The sequence below is a fragment of the Lepidothrix coronata genome, unplaced genomic scaffold, assembly GCF_001604755.1.
Source record: "Lepidothrix coronata isolate B3197 unplaced genomic scaffold, Lepidothrix_coronata-1.0 Scaffold186, whole genome shotgun sequence".
Lineage (NCBI taxonomy): Eukaryota > Metazoa > Chordata > Aves > Passeriformes > Pipridae > Lepidothrix > Lepidothrix coronata.
Window position 1 is genome coordinate 268,745 of NW_016690366.1, and position 17,364 is coordinate 286,108.

General features: G+C 40.5%; 1 protein-coding gene across 11 annotated transcripts in view; it reads left to right on the forward strand.

Moving 5' to 3' along the window:
- ATP2B2 (ATPase plasma membrane Ca2+ transporting 2) overlaps nucleotides 1-17,364 on the forward strand; it is a 410,039-nt gene that overhangs the window by 116,438 nt on the left and 276,237 nt on the right. The window contains exon 1 of one of the 11 annotated variants that reach the window (XM_017830954.1): nucleotides 15,091-15,107. The exons of the other annotated variants lie outside the window; for them this stretch is intronic. The gene's annotated coding sequence lies outside the window, so the exon portion shown is untranslated. Of the gene's footprint in view, nucleotides 1-15,090; nucleotides 15,108-17,364 lie in introns of those variants that run through there. 11 annotated transcript variants of the gene reach the window in all.

The window sequence follows — 17,364 nt, forward strand, 5'->3', positions numbered from 1 at the left end:
AAAATGGAAGTGAATGTGTTGGCCACCACTTTTAGGAGTGTAAGAAAATGTTGTTTTGGCACTTCCATCTTAAATTGCCTTTCCACCTCCCTGAATGGGGACTGGCAAATGAGCCTGTGTATGGCAGGCAATGTTGAGATGAGCAACAGAATTTAATGCACGTTTCAACTTCTCTTTTGTGTAAGTTCTCAAATTTTTTTAGGGACAAAGAATAGGTTTTCACACAAAGAAGTGTAGTTTTTCAAATGAAATTGTCACTGCTGTCTTGGCTTTTGAATATATTCCCTGTATATACCTGCATGGACCAGTGGTAGTATTGAGATTCAAGTGCTGGTAGCTCCAATATGGAAAATGAATAATGCAAGTGTGGTTGTAAATATGATTGAGTTGGCTCTTAAATGATGTTTTCAAAATAATTATTATGGTTTTCTTTTTGTTTCACTTTTTCCTCTTCTTCTTTGTGATTCTTGACTATCCAAAGCCAAGAAAGAAAAGAAGAAACAAAAAACCAAGAAGAAACAAGTTGGCAGCTTTTTATATAGTAAAAATAAGGAACTCTGAGCTACATTTTAAGACAATTTAGATGTTTTTTCTTTTCATCTGTTCCCCCTTTACACTCTCATATCTTTGTCTTCTTGGAGCCCATCCAGATGATATTTTTAATATTAGGATCAGTAAATTCTCTGCTGCCAAGTTCTCCTTAGCCTGTAACAGCTTTGGAAGTGTGGACCTGAGTCCACTTTGCTTTTTAGTACAGAATAACTTGCTTCCTCTGGAAGGAGAGGATGTACAAAGATAGTAAATTAACACATACCACACACACACACATATATATATATTAAAAAAACCCCATATATATAATATAGATATATAATACATAATATATATATTTACACTTAACCCCACCAGTTTTGCAACGTAATGTGCTGCAACCCATACAAAGCAATTTTGAATTGTGAAAGATGGTGTAATGATAATATGGCTATAAATAAAAGAATTTACTGGCATTTAGTTCTTGCTGTATTTAACCTGCAACAGGTCAAACAGCTGTTGTGTTATAGTTTGGTTTTGAAGCTGATAATTAAAATGAGTAAAATCCAGGTCTAAGAAGTAGCTTGGACAAAAAATGGACAAAAAATGCCTGTTTACATCCTAATGAACATCCCTTTTTCCATGACAAGCTGTTCCTCAAGAAGATAGCGGTGGGGATGATGTTGCTGCAGAAATCCCAGTGTGGAGGTTTGCTGTGGTGTCTCTTCAGTGTGTCATTGCCAGGTGCAGTGGTTTTCCACCTTCCTGTCAGGAAGGCAAATTTCCAAGTCTAGGAGAAGCAGCCAAATCTGGTGGATATTTTTATGGTTTGTGCTATGATCTCTATTGCTGGACATAAAAGTTCAATAGTGGAAAAAGTCTTAATAATGCACTGCAGTATTGAATATTCTCATTTCTTTAATAAAATCAAGGTAGTAGGAATTTGCCTCCTTCTCTGATGGTAAAGGATTGCTACATCAAAGACAGAAAAGCTTCTTACAAGAACTATAAACATCACTTCTTAATATCCTCTTTTACTCTGCTTTTCCTGCCCTTGGGAATGGCTTGTGCCAAGCTGCAGAAGAGCAGCAGTTCCACAGATCTGCCCTCTGTATAAAGTACATGAAAAAGGAAGTTTATTACTGGGACTGTAAATTGAAACATTTTTCTAATGTGATTGTGGATGTCCTTTGTGTCATGTATTTCATATAACTGAGTGCATTTTGATATTGGAGTGAAAACTACTGCATTTCAGACTGTTAGAACATTTAATGCTTATTTTAGTCACTTGACAGCAATACTTGTTTTGTCTACTGGTGGCTAAGAAGTCTATTGCTCAGGATTTATTCTTTTAAAATTGTTCTTGGTAAATAGAACACTTTCCATGGAAACTTTGCCTTCCTTTCACATTTTCGAGGATTAGGACCAAAAAATACAGTCTAAAATATGACTTTTATTCTTATTACTTTTTTTCTTGTCAAATCAAATTCCTGTTAGATATGACATACAAGAAAAATATAACATTTTTAGCTATATTTTATTCCATATTTTGTTCTGTTGCATTTGGTGCATGTTACATAACAAGGCATTAAGCAGACTGTCTGTGTTCACTTTCAAAGTATGAAGAAGATGATGGTTAAACACCTATGCAAAGGAAGATTTCAGCAGCTTTTCTGTACTGTAATTTAATGCCAACTTAGTTACCTCTATTTTTATAACATAAAGAATAAGCACTATAATGTAGGGTATAGCAGACTATTCAACAGGAGTTTGTTTTTTTGTTTTGTTTTCATTATTTAAAATTTCCTTTAATGGTTTTTTGATAAAATTTCCTCAAGCTTTATGTGAAGTCATCTGTTGCTGTGCTGGTGACTCAGGTTAACTTGAACTTCCAACTCCCACCTTGAGTTCTTAATGGTATTCAGGTTTCATTTAATCATAAATGAAACAAAATCTGCATATCAAGCATCCTTTTTGGGTCAACTAAAACCACTTCAGGCTTTTATCTTTTTTTTTTTTAATATAAAATGATGTAAACTTAATCATGTTGCTGCTAGAGATTGATCATCAGTAGCTACCACAGTCCTGCAACCCCAAGAGTTGTTATGAGCTGAGGGTGTTTTTAAAAGAGGAAAATTCAGTATAGGTGACCATTCTTCTATTTAAAAATCGAGCAGGGGATACCTTCAAATACAAGAGTTGTTTCTAATGTTTTAATGAGTGAACCTGATTTTAAATTCCCGTGAAGTTAGAAGGGAAGTCGCTGGTCTTTGCTGTGAAGGGGCTCAGCTTTCACAGCGAAGGTCACGGGTGTTGAGCCCTCCCTGAGCAGAGCATGGAGTTGTGACTCTGCTCTTTTCTGCACCCACCAGGCCCTGCCAACGTCCTGGGCTCACCTGGGCACAGCAGGTCGAAGAAACACAGGGGGGTGAAGTAGCTTTTGTGTTTGCAGAAGTTTCTCCTGATAACCCAGCCAAGGACTCCACTTGCTACTCCGTTAATAATCTCTTTTGTAAGCAGCTCGTTGAGTGCCAAGAGAACTTGACTGTATTTGGAAACATTTCTGGGAGAATTCCAGCCACTCACAAGATGATTGTAATCAAGGTGTGTGGTAGTGGCAATTAGAAATCAGAGGCTGTCGGGGCACTCGTAGGAAATGGGTGAGGAGAGGACAGTCTTCCCTCTCAGGAGTGCTCATTGTGAGGCTCAGCTTTTATCATTTTCTTGAAGACTAGTCCAGAATTCTTTACTGTTTTCACCACTTTGCCACCTGTAGTGGTTTCTGAACAAGGAACCTCTGCACTAAAGGCTCCTCTAATCTGTCTCTTTGTCAAGGTTGTCCCTGCAAAAGTTCTCTTTGTATTACTTTTGTATTGTCTTTTAGACTTCAGCCAGGAAGTGAACGTTCAAGGAAAATCCATTTCAGAATGATGGAGGAAAAATCTCTAACTAACCACATACTTTATACATCGAGGCACGTATAAAGCTATTCCAAAAGATTTTGGGAAATGAGATAAACTGGTTTAAATATTCTTTATGGTGATACTGCAGAGCAGTTCATAACGATGGTACAAAACTGAACTCCCAAGAAAATAGATGCTCACAAAAAAACCACATTGCAGATTAGTCTGCTTCATTTTATATCTGTAATTATTGGCAATTTAATCTGTTGCATTGTTTGTAGATAAATATCTCTCTTTGATTTGTTCAGTCAGTGCTTGTCTCAGCTGATGGTCTAATGAAATTCCAAGATAAAACGGTGTTTGATGCCCATGGCAGAGTTCTTGCTGTAGTGCAGTCTCTTTTATGTTCCCATTATGGAGCAAAAAAAAAGAAGAGAAGGAATATCCTCATATCCTCCCACAATCACTCAACATTTAAGGAGGCAACTCAAGTTCTATCTTCCATATTTCATCCAAATCCATGTAGATTTCTCAAGTCTGCAGAGGTTGCAGTTCCTTCCTGAAAGGGAGAAGATGTATTTAATTAGTTGATGTTCTTCTGACATCAATAATAAACAAACCATTATGGTGTACTTGTGGTTTTTGTTTTGCATACTTTGGGTACGTGTGAATATGTGTATTCATATTCTGTTTTTCTACTCAGCACCTAGTATTCATCCAGAAATAATATATAGAAGCACTAATACTTTCACTAAACCTTTATCTTTTATTATTCTGGGGTTTTATGTATATATGTGTGTATATACACCCTGATAATTCTTAGCCTTCTTAGAGCTTGATTATTATCTTCATTATCCTGCTTAAAAATCAGTCTTGCAATGCTGTGCCTGCCCTGTGAAAGGCAAACCTCCTTAGAAACATTCTCACCCTGGTTCCCCTCCCACTCTGTTGATGATGACCTCTTTTCTTTTAGGGGAAAGAGAAATGGAAGCTTTTCACTTGAAGGAATATGCAAGTGTGTTCTCTCACCTGGCTCATAAAATTGGAACTAAAGGGAAATAAATCATAGGATCCCAGAATGGTTTGGCTTGGAAGGGACCTTAAAAATCATCCAGTTCCACCCCCTGCCATGGGCAGGGACACCTTCCACTAGGTTGCTCCAAGCCCCATCCAGCTTGGCCTTGGACACTCCAGGAATGGGGCAGCCACAGCTTCTCTGAGCAGTCTGTGCCAGGGCCCCACTACCCTCACAGCAAAGAATTTCTTCCTAATATCCAATCTAAACCTCCTGTCTGTCAGTTTGAAGCCATTCCCCCTGTCCTGTCACTCCAGGCCCTTGTAAATAGACTTTCTCCAATTCTGTGTTGTTCCAGGTCTTCTAACACAGCTCCAGTATAACCTCATTTGCATGAATTATCAGTCTGGACATCCAATATCATGTGGTCTCAACCCTCATAAATATCAGATTATTGATGAAGAAGCCAAGTTTGATATTTATATTAAAGCATGCCTGTGATGTTTCTCTTCATTGCAACCTTTTCAGTCTGGTTGTAACTGGGAAGATTATAACTGTGTGGAGATTCTGTGAATATGTATCTGCTAATGCTAAGGACCTCAAGGCATTTTCTGACTTAAAGGACCAAACAAAAAGTGAATTATTTCATCTGTAGATGCCATGTATCTGCTATAAGATCAGTGGAAGTGCTCAGCCTTGTATTGTGCAAATACTATTCCTCCTTCCCCGAGGTTCTGACACTTTGGGCAAGGCTTGTGTTACCCACTTTGTGAACGTTAGCACTGGGGGTGCAAACCAGCCTGTTCCCACTCAATTTATTCAGTAAATCACTGACAGGAAAAGTAAAGAATTGCTCCCAGACTCCCTCATTTGGATTTCAATCTGAATTTCAACTTGGGTGGAGATAAGATGGTGTGAATACTTCCAGTGTTTTAGTGACCCTATCTCCAAATTGTGTATAGGTTTTTATGTAACCCCATAAGAGGGGCACATGTGCATGCACAAACACATCCAAATATAAACAGAATGTGCTTTGTCTTCTAGAAAATGATGACAAACGATGCTAAAAAATAATGTTAACACATTGTCTTTTCAGCACTAGGTAAGCTTGAATTGATTTATGGGGTTTTCCCCCCTTGTGTATTGCAAATATTGCTGTTTAAAGATGTTTATTTCAACTAAATTTATTGGGGGTTTGTGTCTGTTTTTTTTGTTTTTAACACCACTGCTGATAAATATTCTCCTGTGTCCGTAACGCTCATGATTTGTTTTGTTTTGTGGTAAGAGGGGGGAAAAAAGTTAAGTGACTTAAGACTAATGATATTTTTACTGTATCATCACAACTTCAAGAAAATTTTATGTCTCAATGGCAACATCTAAACTCCAGTCTGCATCAGAGAGCCTATTTCAGTACAATCCCATTTGCTCTGCTTCTGTGTAATTCTGTCTTGTTCTGCCATTAGTGCCTCTCTGAGTTGGTGAAATCCTGACCACTTGGTGAAGAAACTAATCCAGACAGGAATTCAGGATTAAGGATTAGCCTAAATGTGCTGGGTCTTACAGAAAACCCGTATTTTTCATTTTTTTTAGAGTACCAGGAAGCTTTTTTTGATCATAGAATGTGTTAGACACCTAGAGAACTATTTTCTTACTACTGCTCTCATGTGAGCACTGATGGATGATTAGGAAAATGAGCAAGTAGGAGCAAGGATAGAGAAGAGGCTGGAAGAGCTCAGCTTGGCATTCAGAACATGGGAAAAGCCTTTGATCCTTAGTCTTCCACACTTCCCCTTCCCTCCCCTAGTTTCTGAGGAGAAGGACAGTTGCTGATTTTTTTTTTTAATTTTTTTTTTTAAAAGAATCTCCTGCTGAGATAATTTTTTCCCTCCCCTTGGTGCTAGGCATCAACTATGCTTCTTTCTATCTTCAGCTCCCCATCTGTTAGCAGAAAGTGATGAGTCTGAAGAAAACTGCTCTGGAAAGTAGGGTAGCTTCCCTCATGAGGAGCTGCTGGGAAGGCTTGACAAGTTCATCATGACCATTTGCCCTCTTTGTCCTCGTTAATAATCAGAAAATGGCTTGTTTTATTTATATTTATCCCACTGGAAAGAATAAATCCTTTAAATTCCCTTTTCTGGGCTTGTAATAAACGTAGTTGGTTGGGGTTTCTGTTGCATATGTATGATTTCTTGCTGAGTTTCCAAAGAGGAAAGAATCTCATAAAGAGACATGTTGAGAAGGTGATTCATTCCCGAAACCTAGATTTCTTCTCCTGACTTGGTGCTTCTGAGTGGGGGTAGGAGAGGGGAAAATGCAAAATGAGAAGCTGAAATGGCTGAGGAAGGGCTGCAAAGATCTGGCAGTTGTTACCCTCAGAAGCATTCAGATCAAATCTGTTGGTGTCTCTCTGCATTCACTCCCTTTTTTTTCCCCACACTTCAATAATTCTTGAATCCTAGGGCCAGTTTTAGTCTATTTGGCAGGTGGAGACAGAACACAGGGAGTTCCTGCCAGCAGGGAAAGCAGATGACCAGGCTGAGGGGAAAAAAAGCCCTAAGAAAAAGGCTGATGATCCCTGTTGAATACCAAAAAGCTGCTTGGGAATAAGATCTTCTGAAATGTCACTAATTTGTGAAGAAAGCTCCATTTTAATCTTGCAGACTGTTAGACAGCAGAGGAGCAAGCAAGGCTTCATTAGCTCAGCCAGTCACAGAGGGGGTTTCTTGATTTCTTCCTCTCTTAGTTGTATAACCATTCCACATTGCTGGTTCCTTCTCCATGGCTTGTCAGTGCTGGCATTCTTCTCTGGCTGAACTTTTAGCTTAGCTTTATTTAATTTATTTGAACTCTTGCTGCTGTTCCAGCACTGTGTACCCTCAGGGGCAAGAGCCATGGAAGGTCTGTAGCTTTCCCAACAATTAGACAATAATCTCAACAACGTTGGAAGTCAGAATGTTATTTATTTTTTGCATTGAAAGCTTGGATCTTGTCTTGTGTTCTCATGTATCTTTTCTTATTCCAGCTCTGCTATTATCTGTGGGCTTTAGAGAACACACTGGCCTTTAACTGCAAAAGCTTGTTTTCTGTACAAATTTAGATTTCTTTAATAATCCCAACGTTAATTTGTCTATCAGGGAGCAACTTTTCTTACTTCTGTAGTTTCCACTTAATTCTTTGCAATTATAGTGTAAAAATGTGAAGCCTTGTGATTTTTCATTACTTCAACGCAGATATTTAATAATTCTTTTAACAAGCCTGATTTGATTTCTTTTTGTATTTAAAGTTGATTAACACCAATACATTGCTTAATAATAATAATAATAATGAAATATTAGGTTTTTATTTATGGATTAATTATTTTTAATTAATTGAAGAAACAGAAAGCTCTGTTTTTATATTCTTGACACACTGGCAGTAGCTACGTATTGTCCATGTTTGGGGTGTGCTTTCCTTGTTCTCTGTTTACACCATTACTTTAGCAGTGACAGGATGATATTTCCTGCATTTCTCTTATATCCATTAAACAAGTGCACAAAATCCTACTTATTGGTATCTTTTGCCACCCCAGACATTTTCCAGGTTGCAGGATGCCGTGGACTTTGTAGTTGTGTTCACGTGTGGGATCTGTCTTTTGCCTGACAAGCTGTTGGCCTTTCTTGTCCTTCCATCTTCAACTTCCCAAGCTCTCCTGATACTTTGCTTTCCATATTCTGGTTTATTGTTTTGTTGGGGTGTTTAATGAACACGTAAAGGGTTGCCTGAAATATTTCTGAGTTTTCTATTCAGCCTTTTTAGGGAATATAATCCTTGGTGTCTGACCTTGCTTGAATTTTAATTCTGTTTAGCAGTTCACTTATAACAACTGCTAAGACGTGGTGGTGATTTCGAAGAAGCTTTAGACATCTTGTAAGGACCTCTCTCAAGTAACTTCCATGGACACAACATTTGTAAAGTATCTCAGGGTTTAGGGGGGTTGTGCAGTGGAGCCCCTGCACTGTGACAAGGACAGTGAAGTAGTTCAGCTACAGTCGCTGATATCTGGTGGTTAGAATAAGAAACGGAGGTATTTGAAGTTGTAATTAGTGCTTATTGGGGTCTAAATACATTCAGGTGCCCAGCAATCAGGTTCCTAAGGCCCGCTGATAGTTCCTGCTGTTTAAATTCCTAACTGAAAACATGACTGTGCTTCCTTTGGGTGCGTTTAAAAGAATCCCCTTAACCTGTGGTTTGGTTTCATCCCTGCAGTGATCCATTCCTTGCTGTCTGCTGAGACAATTTAAAACTCTGATGTACTGGGTCTTTCAGTTCTGGAAATGCCGTTCCCAGCATCAGCCTGCTCACCAGGAGACCTTTTAGCAGGACATCAGCTGTTTTGGCAGGAGCTCCCCAAGGCTTTACTCTTTCTTTTATTGATGTGGGTGCCATGGTGTGTTTGGGTTCCAGCAGGCAAGGTAAAGGTGCAGGCTGTTTGTGAGACCCCCTGAATCATTTCCATTCCCTCAATACAGCCCCTGGGAAAAACCTTGAGTTGTGCTAAAATTGAATTGAATGCTCTGGAGACTCTGACTGTGAGATTCACTCTGGGTTTCTCTATGTAATGGTGGATAGTTCACACGTTGCTGTCGGACAGTTATAAACCTACTTTAGATCTCTTCTACACTTGTTTTACATTTTCTTACTTTGTGCTTTGTTTATCGTGTTAAGCCCAGTCCTATGGAATACAAAATATTTGGTTTTAGCAGGCACCAGGCATAAAAGTTAATCCAGTTTCAGGTTTTTAAGATATATTTTGATATACTGTTTAAAGCAATCCTCTTCCCAAAGTGGGATATTCACATAACACGCAGACTTGGGGTCATGTGAGGTTCTTATTGCCCTTTGTTATGTTTTTCATCACTCAGTTGCAACTTTGTCACCTATGTCCCAAAGCCAACTTGCAGCAACCTTGTGTTCCACTTACATAAACTTCATTTCTATATTTAATGAAACTAGACGTCCTGCCCAGAGATAAATCTTTGATGCACTCTGACCTGCCTGCATTTCTATTACCTGCGCCTGTAAAATCACTGTCTAATAGTAGTAAATAAAAAAGAAAACCCTTGTTGAGAATATTTGCTCAGTGAGCAGGGAAATCACTTTTGACAGCTAGAATATGCATTGGACCTCAAGGCAAACAAACAAAAAAAGAGATGAATATATACAGAAGGGCTTTTCCTTTCTTCCCAGCACTGTAAGAGAGGTTGATGGGGGGAAAGTACAGATGAAAAACACAATTAGATGGCAAGATGCGTTATGTGGCCTAAAGCACACATAAGATTTCCTCATAAGAAATAGTCGATTTAATTATGTTTAGAGAAAGCCAGGCACGGGGGAGATAATGAATCCATACTGTGGCCAAAAGGAATTTCTGTGTCTGTAATCCTGAGAGATAATTGATTTCCTTTTCCTAAACGATCATGGCAAGTTACTACTTTATTTTGGAACTTTCTCTTACTCACGAGGTTCAGAATTAGGAGGCCTGCAGGCTAAAAATCCCATTTTCAGTGATTGTTTTTTTCCCTTTGTTCCTTTCCTCCTTCCTGCCCCCTTCTGCTTACCTAACTGCAGTTCCCATCCCAGCCAGGTAGTCTGGCCAAAATAGCTCCTGCCATCTGGAACAGTCACTGTGAGCCACTCGGTGACTTCCTCTCATTTCAAATGTCAGCTTGAATCTTTTCCCCCTTGCTTGCTGCTCCCTTAATTTTCTTTTCATTTCATTATTCATTATTCAACAAGGTGACTGTGGCGTTTGATTGTGTGGATGTACAGTGTGCATGAAAAATGCTATGCAGGAGAGAGCTCTGTTCTTCCTCCTCTGTCTTCCCCATTATCCTGATCCACATCAGGGTCTGGTTGCTACTGATATGTCATCTCTCCTGTGAGGATTATAACGATGTATTGCAATTATATTTAGATTCAATATGAGTGCAGAGCTGTCTAAATTTTCTTTTAAAAGATGCAAAGAAAATAAAATTCAGGCAAGCCATTATTTTTCAATTAAGATCATTTTTTTCCGTATCATTCCCAACACATTTTTGCATTTTCAGATGTTTGGTGGATTGCTGAATTTTCTGATAAGCAAACTAAGCATTGCTCTCTTACCATGAAGGTTATTCCTGTCATGGTGCAATTAGATGAGAATGTTTTTTAAATTCTGACTTGTTTTGAAATAAGCTACACTTATATTTGTAGAGAGGTTTGAAATCCGCTCTAGGACTTTGATAAGGAAAAAGTAGGAGTGTATTAAAATATAATTGTTGCACTGAGTTGATTTAACAATGACTTTAAGACAGTCTGCTGAATAATAATACAAATGTTTTAAGGTGCTGTTCCAGTGAGTGTTGGGGTTAGGACAGAGCCAGGCTCAGAGCTTACAGCACAAGGCTGTTGGTGCTGCATTTGGCAGAGCAGGATTAAGCACTGAGGTCTGGAACTTCTCCACATGGCTCTGCCAGCAAAACTGAGTCCTTGGTTTCTTGGGGGCAGCAGTGACAGAGTATTCCAATGTTTTGTTGTTTTAATGGTCTGAAGAGCAAAGTGGTTTTCCTGAGCATTTGCATAATCCCTAAGTTAGAAATTAATAATTCATAACATGTACTTTAGAAGTTCTCGTTTTGTTGAAAATTAGGGAGTGACATGGGATTGTCTAATCTTCCTTTTAGGTATTTGTCCTGTCCTTTTGAGCTCTCTACACTTTGGCAGCGTTCACACAATACATCCAATGCCTCAGACTGCAGCTGTCTGACATTTTCCAAGAAGGATTTTTAGGGTGTAATGCATATCCATCATTTACAAAGGGCTATTTCCACTCCAGCTTTCACTCTGATGTGAAATCCATGTTTTCTGGGTCAAAGCTTTGATACCAGTATGGAGTTAGGGACAATAAATGATGATGGGGGAAGGTTACTAGTAAACAGAATTTTAGTTTCTAGGGCAACTTTTGGCATTGAGATGTTCCTGCTCAGGAGGGAGTTTATAGAAACATAGAATCCTAGAGTGGTGCAGGGACACCTTGCAATATCCCAGGTTGCTCCAAGCCCTGTCCAACCTGGCTTTGGACACTTCCAGGGATCCAGGGGCACCCACAGCTTCTCTGGGCAACCTGTGCCAGGGCCTCCCCACCCTCATAGGGAAGAATTTCAGTTTCCCAGAGGTGACTTCATTTCTTTTTTCTGGTGCCCAAGTGGTTGCTTTGTGTCAGTGTTACCTTCACAAGAGCAGACTTTACTCATGACCTTCCTATATTTTCTTCCCAGGTGTCTGTCCTTCCCAGGGAAATGTAGGTCTGACAACTCACAGTCAAAACTTAGTCTGTAAAGAAAATGGGGTTGCTTAGAGAATTAGGAGCGAGACCTTGAACTGCTTTTGGAATTGCCTGTGAGAGACTGGATATCCCCCTGCTGTGTGCCAGCCATGTGAGCCTTGGAGAAGGCAGGGAGTCACAGTTTGTACCACTCTGAGCTGGGGTGTTGTCTTCACCCCGTGCTCCAGCTGTGCTGAAGTGACAAACAGGGCAATCCCAATGCCCTGAGAGCTGCCCAGGCTGCTGCAATTTCCCAGGAAGCTAGAAATGAAAGGGGAAAATTATAAACTGTTTGTGTCTGGTCTTGCTACAGCAAGTGGATGTTCCATGTGCCAGCTTGAAACAAACTTAACCTTATATTTTTTGGGTCTTTATGTCTGTTCCATGCACATGGAGCTGCTGCTGTGCAGAGCTCCTGGCTGTGTCCTGCACTGGGCAGTCGAGACACCTCACTCTGATGCTCTCAGCATTTGGATGTATCTCTTTTTAATCTTTTCCATCTGGAACAAGGTCAAGAGGGTTATTTTTTCATTTGCCCCAATATTAGGTTCCTTCACCTCATTTACAGCAAACCCTTGAGTAGTTAAGCAGACAAGGAAATCCTGCAGGATACAGAAGATGCTTTTTTAAATTTTAGGTGCTAATTTTAAAGGAAGAGGCATTTGGGCAGTATTATTACTTGTATAGAGCCTCTTTTGAGTGCTAGAAATCTGGAACAGTCTCTCTGTTTTAGAGGTAAATAAAATTTGCCTTTTTTTTCCTGTGAGCCATGTTGAATTAATTGGAAAGAAATGAACCTGTTATTTCTGACTGACTCAGATTGGCTTAGGAAGGCTGTTTGGAAGGCTGGTAATTCTGAGTGGGGACTAGGATGGCATTTTGCATGAAATATCTAACTTGTTACTGGTGATTACAATACCCAAGTCAAGATGATGAGCTTTGTGTAAGGCCATCATTTAGCAGTCTGCATCAGCTCACTGAGTAGTTTTGGGTTTATTGGTGTCTTTGGGTAATAGGCTGAGGGAAGATTGCAGTGTGCTTTTGCAGAGCAGACAGTAATGGCTGTAGAGATGCAGGAGTCTGTCTTGGTCACAATGAACCTTTGAGAGGACTTTTTAAAATACCCATCTATCACATTTATTCGGACATCATTTCTGCTGCAGTGTCCAGGATGTGCTGCTTCAAACGCTCACAGAAGGTCTGTAGAAGGCACCACAACCCTGCTGACTCTGTGCAGGATCTTTGTGAGGATGAGTGAGCAGTGGGCTCAGCTCTTTGGGAATGTGCCCTGCTTTTCCTGTGAAACAGTGTCAAACACTCTCTGCAACCCACAGAGCAAAGCAACTTGCGTGGGACTCCCTCCTCCAAGTGTCCTTTTCAAGTAACTTGACTCAAATTGGAGGAAGACGAGTCAGTTTTGAACTCAGTGCCTTCCTCTTAAATATATATACAGCAAGATTCTGTCATCTTTCTTTAGCTGCTCTGGTGCTATTAGGGGTAGATAAGAAGCAAAAAGTGTTGCATTTGTTATTTTCAAATCAAAAGGCGAAGAGTAAATATTTAATGTTATAAATAAGTATAAATACTGAATATAATGATTTGAGGTTTTTTCTTACAATTTTTTTGACTACAGTTAGCAAAATGCCCTTCTCTTGGAAGGCTGAGATAGGGATAGTGCCTCAGAATGGTGCAGCCCCTCCTCAGCATAGTGCTACATATTTTAATAGGTTGTGGCATTTTTTAAATGAGCATATATATGTATATCTGACTAACCTGCCCCATTTGTTTCCCAATGTAACGAGTTGTTACATTAGTTTCACGTTTATCCGTTTGATCACTGAAAATAAGGACAAATATTCTTGCAATCTTATTTACCCGTGGTATAAGACAGCGCTGACTGTGCTGGTCTTCCTTCCACCCTTGAACACTTGCTCCGAGGGCTCATGCATCAGCTTTTCCTCCTGAAGTGTTTTCTCCCTTACTTTTCTTTAAATATTCAGGATCCTCACTTCACAAAAGACTGGTGTCACTCTACCCTGAGGAGCGTAGGTGTGCCATTGTGCTTCCTTCACTTCCCAGCTGCAAGAACATACTTGTCTAGTGAGCCATTGTCTTATTTTCCCACCTGCTCTTTCTTTAATTGCCATAAATTCCAGAATTACAATGGTACACAGAAGGGTTGGCAATTTAGGACAGGTCATTAAGCCCCCAGCATGTGCTCCTGGTTTTGATGTTTACCTGGCTAAGCAAGGAAGTGCCTTTTGAGTCCCATGAGCTTCTCGATCGTCATGGAGCGGTTGGAGTTGGAAGGGACATTGAAGATCATCCAGTTCCACCCCCTGACATGTCAGGGACACCTTCCACTAGCCCAGGTTGCTCCAAGCCCCGTCCAACCCGGCCTTGGACACTTCCAGGAATAGGGCAGCCACAGCTTCCTTGGGCAACCTGTGCCAGGGCCTCCCCACCCAACAAGACCAGCTTTTATCTTGCCTGCTATTTATGGTTTTGTTTCTCCATGAGAAGGAACTCCCAGCTTTTATTTGATCAGGAGCTGAGGCTCGTAACAGGCATGTGCTGGTCTCTGTCCTTGGGGTGCAGTGAGTAGTGTTAACCTCACACAATTGGGGTCATTTCCTTGGGTATGGATTGCCTGGGAATGTTCATGCATAGAAATCCCTGCATTATTACATTTTTAGCATTATCACGTATCAGTGCTGCTTCAGTCCCACCGAGCATGAAGGCTAATCCCCATTCCAAAAGCAAGTAAATGCCAAGAAAAAAAAATAATTGACATTTACAACAGAATCCTTTATTCAAATTGTTTATTTCATCCAAGCATGAAGCTGGATTAAAAGTTACTTAAAAATAGTGTTGCAGCTGAGTACTCAAATAATGCTTTGGTAATATTGACAAGTGCTTGGGTGCTCAAGCAATGCCTGGGGACATGTGGCATTTGCTGTATGATGGGCTTCTTAAAATCACTTACAATTGCAAGCTTGCATAAAGATTTAAGGATAAGTGCACTGGCACAAATTGCCCAGGGAAGTGTCCAAGGCCAGATTGGACAGGGCTTGGAGCAACCTGGGCTGGTGGAAGTTGTCCCTGCCCATGGCAGGGGGTGGAATGACAGGATCTTTAAAGTTCCTCCCAACCCAAACCATTCTGGGATTCTATGATTATGAACTGTGTGTAGCTTCCTTTGCTGTCACAGTGCAGACAGTCCTGAGAAGAAGGTCCTGATCAACAGTAACCCCACCTAGGGACCAGTACTCCCCAGTGCTGAACAATTTACAGAACTGGAAGCTGGTTCTTGCCTGTAAATGCAGCTGGGATTTTTAGTGTGGTGTTTGGCCTTTGTTTTTGTCCTGTGTTAAGTTTGTCATGCGAGTGCAGGTGGTTACATTGGCACGCGATGGAGCAGGGAAAAGATCAAGGTGCTCCTTTATAAGTGCACGTGGTGCATTAAGGGAAGGCCAACAGGAGACCCTCCTACTCATCACAGGGGATTTAATAACTTGGTGCAACACAGCAATTTATGAATCTGTCTTACACATCTTTGTATGAGGTGGAGACTGGATCCCAGCCTCCCTCCTCTCTCCCTGGGCTTTTGGCATTCATTCGGAGCTCAGAAACAAAGCTTTTGTTTTGTCTTTACCTTCTTTTTTTTTTTTTTTCTCTCAAATATATTAAGGCAGTTTTCCTCCAGGACTTTACCTCCATTATTTCCATATATATTTAAATTTTTTGCATTCCAGCTTAAATTTTTATGGTTTCTAAATAAAATTAGTCCCATTATAAACTTACAGTCAGTTTGGTAATGTAGCAACTTAATATTATATAAACATGTTTCTTGCAAGAAAATTTGTTTTGAGTGAAACCATATGCACATGTTAATGGGAAATATTTTTCACACTTCTGCTTTTTTGCCATTCTTTGTATTTGTTTCAATACTTATTAATAGCATCCTTCTGAAACTTCTCTGATGAGAATATACAGCAGATTTTTTTAACTGGAGTACAGTTTTAAATGTCTTGGATGTGATTCCAAACAGAGCCGAATGAGAGTGAAATAATATGTACTCCCTGATTGATTATATAGCAATAATCATACTTAGTGACTTTCCTGATATTATATAAACCCCTGGAGCAAAGCTCTATCAATAAATTAATTATCATTCACTTTTTTTGTGTGTAAATCAGTCCACAGGTACTTTTCACTGTGGAGCTTTTGCTGGGGAACTTGATATATACTGGTCTTTGAGTTCACATCTTGTTCTTTGGAGAGGTTGCAGTACTCATTTGGACAGCTTCCCACCTTTTTCCTGCAGTAAACAGTTGCATTAGAAGGGTAGTATTTTGAGGGGTTGAAGCTGTGAATTTTGACAGGTTTGAGGTAACCTCCACTACTTTCCAACACGACACTGCATTTTGTTTATCCTGTAATTCGTGTCTCTGTAGAAAATCTGCTTGGCAAGCAGTGCTTCCTGGTGCTTGGTGTCTCACAGCTCAGCCTGTTGGGGAATTCAGCGTGGATGGTTGTTTAGCTGTCAGCACTGGCTGTCCACTTGATTTAAAGGATACTGCTTCACCCTCAGGAGATTTCCACCCAGCTAACAGGCACTTGTGACTGATAATTAGGGTACAGACCATGGAATGGTTTGGGTTGGACCTTAAAGATCATCTCATTCTGCCACCCTGCCATGGGCAGGGACACCTTCCACTAGCCCAGGTTGCTCCAAGCCCCCTCCAGCCTGGCCTTGGACACTTCCAGGGATCCAGGGGCAGCCACAGCTTCTCTGGGCAACCTGTGCCAGGGCCTCCCCACCCTCACAGGGAAGAATTTCTTCCTAATATCCCATCTAAACCTCCTCTCTGTCAGATAAAGCCATTGCCCCTTGTCCTATCACTCCATGCCCTTGTCCAAAGTTCCTCTCCAGTTCTCAGAACCCCTGTAGGTACTAGAAGGGGGGTTCTAAGGTCTCCCTGGAGCCTTCTCCAGGCTGAACAACCCTGAGCCTGCCTCCATAGGAGGGGAGATGATGATTTGACTATTTTTTGCTCTGTGTGGTTGTGTGAAAATGGAAAGGATGTTGTCCCAAGTAGGGCCAAGCATCACCACTTTATCCCAGCCTTAATTCTGATGGAAATGATTCTTTCTCTCAGGGCTCACCCATTTGAGCAATACCATTAGGGTTTGCTTTTTCATGTGTGTATTGTATCATGGGTACCTGTGAGGAGATTCATCTGATACCTTAATGTCCAGTTACAGCTTGAAAGGTCTTTTTTTTTTTTCTTGCTGCCTGCTCCCTTTTCCAGTTAACCTGTGGGTCCACAGAGCCCCCAGGTCGTGGTGCAGCTCCCTGCAGAGCTCTGCCAGTGCCTGCTGCAGGAGGAACAACTGAGCACTTACACCCACTCTGCTTCCCATCTTTTCACCAGATTTTTCCCAAAAGCAAAGGCCTTCTGTATTATCTTGTAGTGGCTTGGTTTTCATAGGGCTCCCTTTGTAGGGAGCCATTTTTGAAAGCCTGAATCTATTGGATTTTAATATATCCAGATATATAGACCCAGCTG